Below are 10360 nucleotides of genomic sequence, written 5' to 3'. Positions count from 1 at the left end.
GAAAGCAGGTTTTCCAAGATACTTTGTATACCTATATTCATAGCAGCATTGTTCACAATAACTAAACTGTGGAAGCAACCCAACTGCCCACTGACAGATGAATAGATAAGCAAAACGGGGTGTATACACAACAGAATATTATTCAGCCTTAAAGAGGAAGTTCTGACACAGGCTACAACATGGATGAATCTTGAGGACATGATGCTAACCTACCAGTCATAGAAAGACAAATGCTCTCGATTCCATTTGTATGAGGCACCTAGAGTGGTCTAGTTCATACAGACAGAAATTCGAATGGTGGGTGCCAGGGGCTGGGGGTAGCAGTTGCTGGAGGGCAGAGAGTTCCAGTTTTTCCAGAAGAAAAGAGTTCTGGAGATTGGCTGCCGCACAACGTGAATCTCCTGAACGTTTCTAAACTCTACACTCATAAGTGATACGATGATACAATTTTATGTGCATTTCACTACAATTAAAAACCAAACATGGACTTCCCTGGTGGCGCAGTGGTTAAGAATCCGCCTGCCCATGCAGGAGACACGGGTTCGAGCCCTGGTCCGGGAAGATCCCACATGCCGCGGAACAACTAAGCCCGTGCGCCACAACTACTGAGCCTGCACTCTAGAGCCTGCGAGCCACAGCTACTGAAGCCCGTGTGCCACAACTACTGAAGTGCATGCACCTAGAGCCCGTGCTCCGCAGCAAGAGAAGCCACCACAGTGAGAAGCCCACACACCGCAACGAGGAGTAGCCCCTGCTCGCCGCAACTAGAGAAAGCCCACGCACAGCAACGAAGACCCAACGCAGCCAAAAATAAATTAATTAATTAATTTAAAAATTATTTTTAAAAACTATTAAAAAAATAAAACACCAAACACAAGTGACCCTCGGAGACACAGTAAATATTTTTGTCATTCACAGTTTAGCGCTGCCTCATTGTCAGGGTGCTAGTCTTCAGTCAACTAGCTGAGAACTGGTAGGGAGGGGATGGGAACTTCCATGAAAGAGCTTCTGAAGCTAAGTAGCCTGGTCTATTTCCTAATTTCTTCAACGAATATCTGAGTGCTTGCTGGAGCCAGTCACTGTACTTGGTCCTCGAGATAGACAGCTGTGAAAACATTATACAGAGAGCCTTGCAATCTGGGAGTGAGAGGTGGGGTAGGGAAGGACCCGCAAATGAAAGCATGGAAGTTTTTAGCATGTTACCAGATGATGCAGGTTACGGGAACAATAAAGCATCAAAGGGAAAGAGGGCTACCCTAATTAGAAGGGGACATGTGGACGGACTGGAGAGAGCAGCCCCTGTAGATATGGAGAGAAAGAACATTCTAGGCAGAGAGAATAGTAAGTGCAGGAGGCTATGGGGAGGGAGCTGCTAAGAACAGCCAGGGGCAGCGTGCCAGTGTGTCTGGAAGAGCTTGAGGGAAGGGGAGGGATGGTGTGTGTGTGTGTGTGTGTGTGTGTGTGTGTGTGAGAGAGAGAGAGAGAGAGAGAGAGAGAGAGAGAGAGACGGGGGGGGGGATGGGGAGGGGGAGAGAGGGAGAAGACTGCTTTTGTTCGAATCCAGATGGGAGCCTCTGAAGGGTTTTGAGCTCCGAGCAACACGATCTGACTTGGGACTTACCAGGATCACCGTGACCACTGTACCTAGAACGGATTGAATGGGAGGGGGCAAAGCAGAAAAACGCATTTGAAAGGGGTGCACAGAAGGGGAGAGCAGGGCTGGTGGGACCTGAGGGGAGAGGTTTTCTGTCTCTTGCAGGGTGCCAGCTAGGGTCTAGTCTGGGAGTGGTGCCCTGCTCCCCATCTGCAGCACTCTGCCCTCCTCACCTCCTGTAAACGGAGGCTAAGTGCATCCTTGAGGCTCTCCCAGAGAGTTGATGGCCTGCCTGGGACAGTCCTGAGTCACAGCCCCTTGGCTGTCACCAGCTCCAGGGATGCTCCTGTCCTGAGCGTTAACCTCTGTCAGGGGGACTCCTCATTCTCCAGGGAGGAAATGGATATCTCACTGCTGCGGGCTCTTAACTCCTGTAAAGCTGCAGGACAAATGACTTCGCTGAACATGCTTCATGCAGGGAAGAATGGGTAATCTCAGAGAAGGGAATAAAACTTCTCAAAACTCCGAACCAGGGGATTGCAGAGAAGCTCGCTGTCTTCTCTCTTGGGTGCGTGTGTGTGAATCGGGGAAGGAGAGGGCGGGCACCGACTTGGGTCTCGGTTCGCCCCCGCAGACCATCCTTCCAGGGCAAGTTTTTCTTAGCGTCACTCGATTTCCTGAAGTGGGAGAATGAATACCCAGTGTAGCAAAGGGGGAAGAAAAGCGTGTTAGTTAGCATGAAATACGGTCATCTGATGACTTGTCCATTATGTATTTGAGGAAGCGAAGATTCTGAAGACCTTCACCTACTCAAGGAGAGGAAATTGCCTCTGTCTACACCAGGACCTCTTACTTTTGCCACTGGTGACATTTTGTGTCCGATAATTCTTTGCTGTGGGCTGTCCTGGGCATTGTGGGATACTCCTACAGTATCCCTGGCCTCTGCCCAGCGGACGCCAGCAGTCCTTCCCCAGCTGTGACAGCAGAAATGGCTCCTGAACTTGTCAATTGTCCGGGGGGCGGGGAGCTGGGGGAGGGGGGCAGAGTTGCTCTGGGTTGAGAGCCCCTGACCCAGGCTCAGCAGGCACATGGGTGAAGTCAGGACTGTGTATGTCATGTCCTCTCTGGCTAACAATAATCGATGGAGTTAAAACTAATAGTGGCTTCTGCTTGGTCACTGGGACAGCAGAGCATTCACTGTTCTGCCTTGAGAGAACAATTTTCCTGTGTTTTAACTAACAAGGCCCTTGTGATGGCTGGATTCTGGGCACCCCAACTAATAAGCGTGCCTATAAGGCAAAGAAACCAAAATCAACGTCCTCCCTGATTGCCAGGGAAGGGGCATGTTTTCTTTCCCCTCCCTCTCCTGGATCCATGCAGTAATTAGCCAAAGTAAAATGAATATTAGCTCATGCTTAATTGCCTTTACAGTGTACTCGCCAGCACTGATGCAGTAGTGCTAAAGCAATGTTTTTTAATAAATTTTTTAAAATTTATTTTTATTTTTGGCTACATTAGGTCTTTGTTGCTGCGCGTGGGCTTTCTCTAGTTGTGGTGAGCAGGGGTTACTCTTCGTTGCGGTTCACGGGCTTCTCACTGGGTGACTTCTCTTGTTGCAGAGCACGGGCTTTAGGCGCGTGGGCTTCAGTAGTTGTGGCACGCAGGCTCCGTAGTTGTGGCACACGGGCTTAGTTGCTCCACGGCATGTGGGATCTTCCCGGACCAGCGCTCGAACCCGTGTTCCCTGCACTGGCAGGTGGATTCTTAACCACTGCACCACCAGGGAAGTCCCTAAAGCAATTATTTCTTTAACTTTATGGCTTTAAATAATCCTTGGCTCTGAAATTCCCTGTACCCCTCAGCTACGTAACCACAGGCCCCTCTGCCCTAAATCCTTTTCTTATACTTTGTAGCTTTTTAAGCAACGCCCCTCTTTAGGAAGACATAATCCCTTCTCTGTAGAAAACATGAAAGACCTGAACAAATCAAGATTTCTCCATGGAGAATTCAGCTAGTCCTGTGCTTAGCTCCGAACAAGGAAATCCATCTCTACACCAAGCACGCCATTACCCGGACTAATGCCTGACTTGAATAACAAGCAAATTATTGTGCTTTTAATTGTACCCTGCTCGGTCACAAAGCACGTGTGAGAGAGGAATGTGCCCAGCTTCTCCAGGAGAAACAGGTCAGGCCTCTAATCCTCCTGTTCTGTCACCTTCCCCTCCCCCTTTCCAATCCTTTCTCTTCTCAGCAGAGCAGAGAGAAAAAAAAGAGACAGCTAAATTATGTTTAAAATGGAAGAGTCTCAAAGAAGAAAAACGGCGGTCAGTACTGACTTGGGAGAGGATGCATTATCTATCCACAGCCTCTGCAGTGTGGGCCATTTGAGGACAATCAGTGTTCTAACCGGCTTGCTGGAGGGCGATATCTGCGAGCCTAAACCAGGCTTTCTCAGCCTCAGCACGACTGCTGGGTGGGGTTGGATGCTTCTTTGCTGTGGGCCTGTCCTGTGATGGAAGGACTTTTAGCCTCCCCTAAGCTGTGACCATCCAAAGTGTCCCAAGACACTTTCAAATGTCTCCTGGGTACAAAATTGCCCCTGGTTGAGAACCACGGCCCCAAGCCCTTCCATATTGGGATGTACTTGCTCTCTCTCCCATTCTCTCCCCCCCCCCCCCCCGCATACACAAAACCCAGGAAAATCATGGTTCCTGTGTTAAAACTGGGGAGATCAACGTGCTCTTCATGTAGGTAGAATGAGCGGAAAGGAAAAAGACACTGACTTGTGTGTAGTCAGGGGACAGAGTGGGAACCCCCTCAACGCCAAGACTGAAAAGAGTCTTAGGATGTGGATGTGTTTCTGGCTCCCTCTGGGAAGTGGCAATGCCCCTGGTTGAACAAGCCAACTTTCGAAAGCCTCTACCCTGTGCACTTTGGAATCGGGCTTGCTGTGGGCGAGATGAGGAGTGATGGCGATGCTGCAGAGATGAAGGCGTCTGTGAAGGTGCTGACTGTCTCCTCCCACACTACTTGGGACAGGGGAGAACTACCCAGCTTCGGAGAGATACCCATTGCTCAGACAATGACGATCCTGTCTTGGACCTAAACATCGGGATGAAAGAGGGCTACTGACAAGACAGACGTTGTGCAAGCACGGGGTTGCACTTTCATTGCAGACATTGAGGCAAACATTTCACTCCTTGTGATATAAGACCTCCCCTATTTTTAGGAACTTACAAGAAGCATTATTGCTTGTTCTTACCGGCCAGAAGGAAAGGCGGGAGAACGAGCACACTGCAGTGAGCCCCCATCTCCACTAGATGGCGGTGTACATCTTCCTCAGAAGCCAGGCGGGCAGCGCTCCGGGCAGCTCGTTGGCCTAAGCAAGACAAGGGCCACTCTTCTTTCGGGAGACAGGCGTCTCCTGTCATTGTCGGCACAAACAGCCCCAAACAATTGCACTGACCACACAGCTCTATGCCACGTTCCAGGGCACTGCCGTCTGTTCAGGAGTGAATGCTGGGAAAATGAACCACGCTGCTAATTTGCTTGATTGGGGGGAAAATAAGATCTCAAGTGACAGTGGGTGTAATTTATTTTTCCAACAGGAATAGGGGCAAAGCCATTTCATCCCCCCCATCCCAACTGCTACCATAAATGAAAGCAATCACCTAATTAGTCCTGAATTACTAACTGGCAGGGTAAAGATCTGCTGGAAGTCAAGCTGAAGTGGGGAGTCTGGAGGAAGGGATGTGATTTCTGCAGGGGAGGAGGGGAGGGGTAGGGCGGGGTGGGAGGGGCGGAAGGGGAGGGGAAGGCCTGAAGCCCATTGTGAGGCCCTGCGCTCCTGTGGTCTGGGGGCCGTGCTGGCCCTGACCCTGGGAGAAAAAGAGGCTCAGTGATGTCTTCAGGCCGTTCATTTTGTGCAGGAGAATGACTTTATAAACTGAAGGAAAAAGAACCTGTTGGAGAAAACCTATCCGAGAGTTTCTCTGAAAATGCTACAGATGAAGATGAACTGGCTTGGGAAGGGGAGCACAGCCCTGTGGCGCCTGGCCACCCCGCTGCTGGTGGACCCCCCAGGAAGGTTCTGTCACGGAAACGACAGGCAGATCTGAAACCAAGTTGGGCTTTACGTCATTAAGAAATCCCCCAAAGGAATGGAATAAAGGCCTCCTTTCACACTTTGGGTTTTGCAGGTGTCCTGAGGAAGTGCCTCTTCCCCAGCTGAGACAGCGCGCTGTCCCCGCGACCCGGTGAGCGGCCCTCGTCCTGCGGGGAAAGCAAAACAGCAGCGGGGTGGGTGCGCGCCCAGAGCTGCCCCTCTCGCAATTGATTTGTTCAGGGATGATTTCTTGCGTTCTAGTTAGATGTGACTTTAATCGAAGTGCTTTCCTAAGGCGATTTATCACAACTGTGAACCGTCAGTTTGCACAGCTGCTGCTCTTTTAGGGAAACGCACAGGCTCGGGAGGCGGAGGGGCCGGCGCGGGCTCCCCTCTTTCCCACGGACCGGCCCGCGTGCCCGTCGCCCACCAGAAATATGTGCGCCTCGTCCTCAGAGGCCGCCGCTTCTGTGCTCGGGCTCCTCTGCTGTTTCTGGCTGCTGAACAGCCATCTCCTCTCTCCTGGGAGGGGCAGCTGGTTTCCTTTTGGGGCGCTCCCCTTCTCCCCGTCTCAGCTCCTGCAGCGGAGACGAGGCTGCCCCTCTCTCCCTGCACGCTGTGGGCTGGGTGTGCAACCCGGCTCGGGCCACAGTCCCCCACCGTCCCCGCCGACCCCGCTCGGCGCCCACCACAGCCGGCAAAGCCCACACGGGGCGCCCAGTTAAAGCTGAACCGCAGATGAAAACCACGACTTTTTAGGGTGTCTTCAACATTGCATGCAACATACTTTTACTAAAAAAATTACTGTTTATCTGAAGTTCAGCTTTAACGAGGCGGGCATCCTGTATTTTGTCTGGCAGCCTTCTTGGTTCTAAAGAAAATGTTTGTCCAGAGCAGTTCAAATTGGAATCAGCCTAGGACTTTTTACTGGAGCTTTGGGGAAAAAATACTTAAAAGGTATCTGTTGGGACTGCTAGGCTGGTAGGATTCATGCTTGCAACTGCTGGGAGCCAGCTTTGCTATTATGTGGGGAGAGCTGCTTGAACTAGAAGCCAACACCACAGAGAGCAGACCTGTTTCATTTGAACAGGTGGATCCAGCTGTTCTTGAAGCTGGCCCGGTGGGTGGTAGAGGTCAGGGTGCTGATGGCCAGGAGGGATAATAATTTCCTACCCCTCAAATCTGGGAAGTGAAAACAGCAGGGCTGAATGTGCCCACGGGGCATGGCTTCTGTTCAACTGGAAGAGTGGTGAATGGCTATTGGGTGACAAAAACAGTCGGTCTACTATATTCTTACTTTGTTTGCTAATTGTTTTGCTCCATGTAAACTCTTTGTTGCATTAGCTCTTGTTCATGACATCATGTCTGGAGACAGGGTCTGATAGACTTACATGTGGAATTGGAGATTTAAATTTCAAATCTGCCTCTGCCTGCTTGAGTGGCTTTAGGGTCCTCGTAACCTCTACAAAGTTGAGGTTCTGGGTCTGAAACCTAAGAACAGAGGTTATCGTAATCCATCTGGGCTGCTATAACAAAATACCAGAGCCTGGGTAGCTTATGAACAACAGAAATTTATTTCTCATAGTTCTGGAGGTTGGCAGTCTAAGATCAGGGTGCGAGCAAATTCACAGTCCGGTGAGTATCCACTTCCTGGGTCACAGTTGGCGTGTTTTCTCTGTAACCTCCCAAGGCAGAAAGGTCGAGGGACCTCTGCGGGGTCTCCTTTATGAGGGCACTAATTTTGTTCATGAGGGCTCTACTCTCATGACCTTTTCACCTCCCAAATGCCACACCTCCTGATACCATCACTTTGGGGGTTAGGATTTCAACGTATGAATTTTGGGGGAGGCAAATGTTAAATCTATAGCAGAGGTACTTTCCCCATAGGATGGGGGAGAGGGAAAGTATGTAAGCACCTGTCATAGGGCCTGGTGTGGAGCAGGTGCCCCATACAGATGTTATTACAAAATATTGAGTATAGTTCCCTGTGCCATAGAGGAGATCCTTCTATCTATTCTATGCCTTCTTTGAATGACCGTAGCACTTGTTGTCGGTATCATTTTTATGTCTGTTGTTGCTTTGTGACTGAAAATGAAAAATTTCTATTTGTCCATGTCCTGGCCCTTACATAAAAATGTGTTCATTTATCTATTTCATAATTATTGACTACATCTTAGACACCGTGTTAACTGCTGGTTCTAGATGTTAGTAAAATATAGACCTTCCTGCTCAAAGGGTCACAGTATTTGTGGGAAAACAAAAAAATGAACAACCTATGTCTCTAAGAGCTTTGTACTTCCCAAAGAGAACACACCTCGTAGGTACAATAAATACATGTATCATACGTAAATGTATAAATAGTTAATGGGGTTATACACCTGAGATAACTGCTTTTCGATTCTGAGGAAATGATGATTATATTTCACCAGGAGCTCAATACCACTCTGAGAATGAGGGCTTAACCCACGACTTGACTCACTGCATCGCTTTCCTATATGAAAATACACAAGTCTGTACATACGCTCTAGAAAAAGGCTTATCTGGCATGCATTTCAGATAGCAAGAAGAAAACTTCAAGAGGTTCAGAGAAGCATCCAGAAGCTCAGATGACTGTCTGGCACTAATACAACTTGCTTGACAGGAAAATAGAGCTGTAAATCTCACAAAATTAGATGATCTTTTAAGAATTTCAAAACCTCCTGCTATTAATTGGAAATCCTAGAAGAATAGCTTCTTTTAAAATGTACTGATAATATGCTTTACAGCTTAATATTCAGAAGCCTATGTTTTGGCTAAGTGAGCTTCAGGAAGGAAGGAAATTTGCGGTTTACCTCCACTTCCTTTGGAACCGCTGGTTCCAAACATCTACTTCTATGCACAGTCATCTTATCATCTGTAAAATGGAGGCAACTCTAAGACAACAGAGTTACAGAGATGTTGCACAGCTCCATGTGTCATTGTCTTCATTTGTTTCAGAATACCAATAACATCTAAGCTACTACTGAAAGAGTGCTATATTACTTGGGGTCATCTAGTGCAGCTCTGTCAAAGTAAAGAAAAGGGATCTAGAATGACTATAATTTTCCCAAGAGGACACAATTATTTTATGGTAAATCTGGGACAAGAACCCTGATCTCTTTGATCCCATTCCATTGTTCTTTCATTGGGTTCTGAACAACCCAGAGAAATAAAGAGAAATAATACTCCTGTGTGCTGTGTCACTGGTACAGGACATGGCAAGATTGGAATTGGAGCATTACATATTAAGAGGTATCTGAGAAATTCTTCAACTAATTGAGATATATACCAGGTACATAGAAAACAGTATGTTTTATGAAGATGATTCTGTGCAATGAACAGAGCTGGTAACACACACTGGAAGGTGAATTCTCATTTTCTGGCACCTTGAAAACTCCACCTCAACATACACGTTAAAATAAACATTGGAACTGGGTCATATTTAATTCTGCATGCTCTTGTAAGTCAGCAAAATATTCCATATATCATTTAAGTTGTCACTCACTTTTTAACTTGACTTTCAATTTCTAAAAGTCTTTCCAAACATAAAACAGAGGTGGGAAAATGGTATATGGGAAGCTGCAGAGATGAAATAAGCTTATTTCATTAGGCATAAAGATGAATATCCAAACAACTTCTTCATGGCTGAAAGTGTCCAAATCTACTGTCTTCATTTTGTAGTCAAGGCTTCCGGAAAAATATGCTAACGGATTCCTTATTACCCGAATGCCCCATATCAGTTTCCGTAGGTATCATTATATATTATGGAAATTTTTCTCAGTGACAGTGAAAGACATCCTGGCTGAACATCCCCCTGCCCATGACACAGAGATGATGGTCTCAAGCTATCTTGAAGGCGTTGGAGCCCACACTATCCGTTACTAATATTAATGGAGGATAAAACTTCATATTCTGTTTGCTCTATATTTGTTAAATCACTTCTTCCCTTCATTAAACTGGATGGCCCATAATTGAGTCTGTAGTGTGTCTGTCATTGGAAACTGAACAAATTTTTGTTGGTTTTATTAATGTCATACGTTTCTAGGGACGGTCTATTCAATAACTAAGTCTAGTTTCACAGTTACAAATAAATTATGATGTAACTTTGAATAAATTAAGCTCATCATAAAGGAAGGATACTGAGAGTTGCTACTACCCCTTCCTTGAGGGGCTCTTGTAAAGCACTAAGTAAAGTAACAGAGGTGTATATGTATGCATATATTTTCAATGATATTTGTACAGACTTAAAAAGAACTCTACAGAATGCATTATAAAAACCTTAATGCTGTGTGTCCCTAGTTCCCAGCTCTCTCATTAAAACTACTTAAATGAACACAATCTTATCTGTTAGGATAGCTATCAGAGTACTCCAAATACTACTTCTTGCAGTACCCTGTCCCAAACATTTGCCATCCTCTTCCCATTAGTCCTCAAGTCAGAAGCCCCGAAGATCTGTTCATTAATTTATGAACACATTTCTTCATCCAGCGAAGAAAATTGATTGATCCCTTACCAAATTTCAGGCACCATTCTTCAGTATGATTTATAGGCATGTTCAGGAAATACAGCAGTGATTAACACAGATGAATATAGTCTCTCTTGAGCTGAGGGGGGAGACAAAAGTAAATAAGCAAATATAAAAT

This window comes from Pseudorca crassidens, unplaced genomic scaffold, assembly GCF_039906515.1.
Source record: "Pseudorca crassidens isolate mPseCra1 unplaced genomic scaffold, mPseCra1.hap1 Scaffold_265, whole genome shotgun sequence".
Lineage (NCBI taxonomy): Eukaryota > Metazoa > Chordata > Mammalia > Artiodactyla > Delphinidae > Pseudorca > Pseudorca crassidens.
This window is presented reverse-complemented; position numbering follows the sequence as displayed.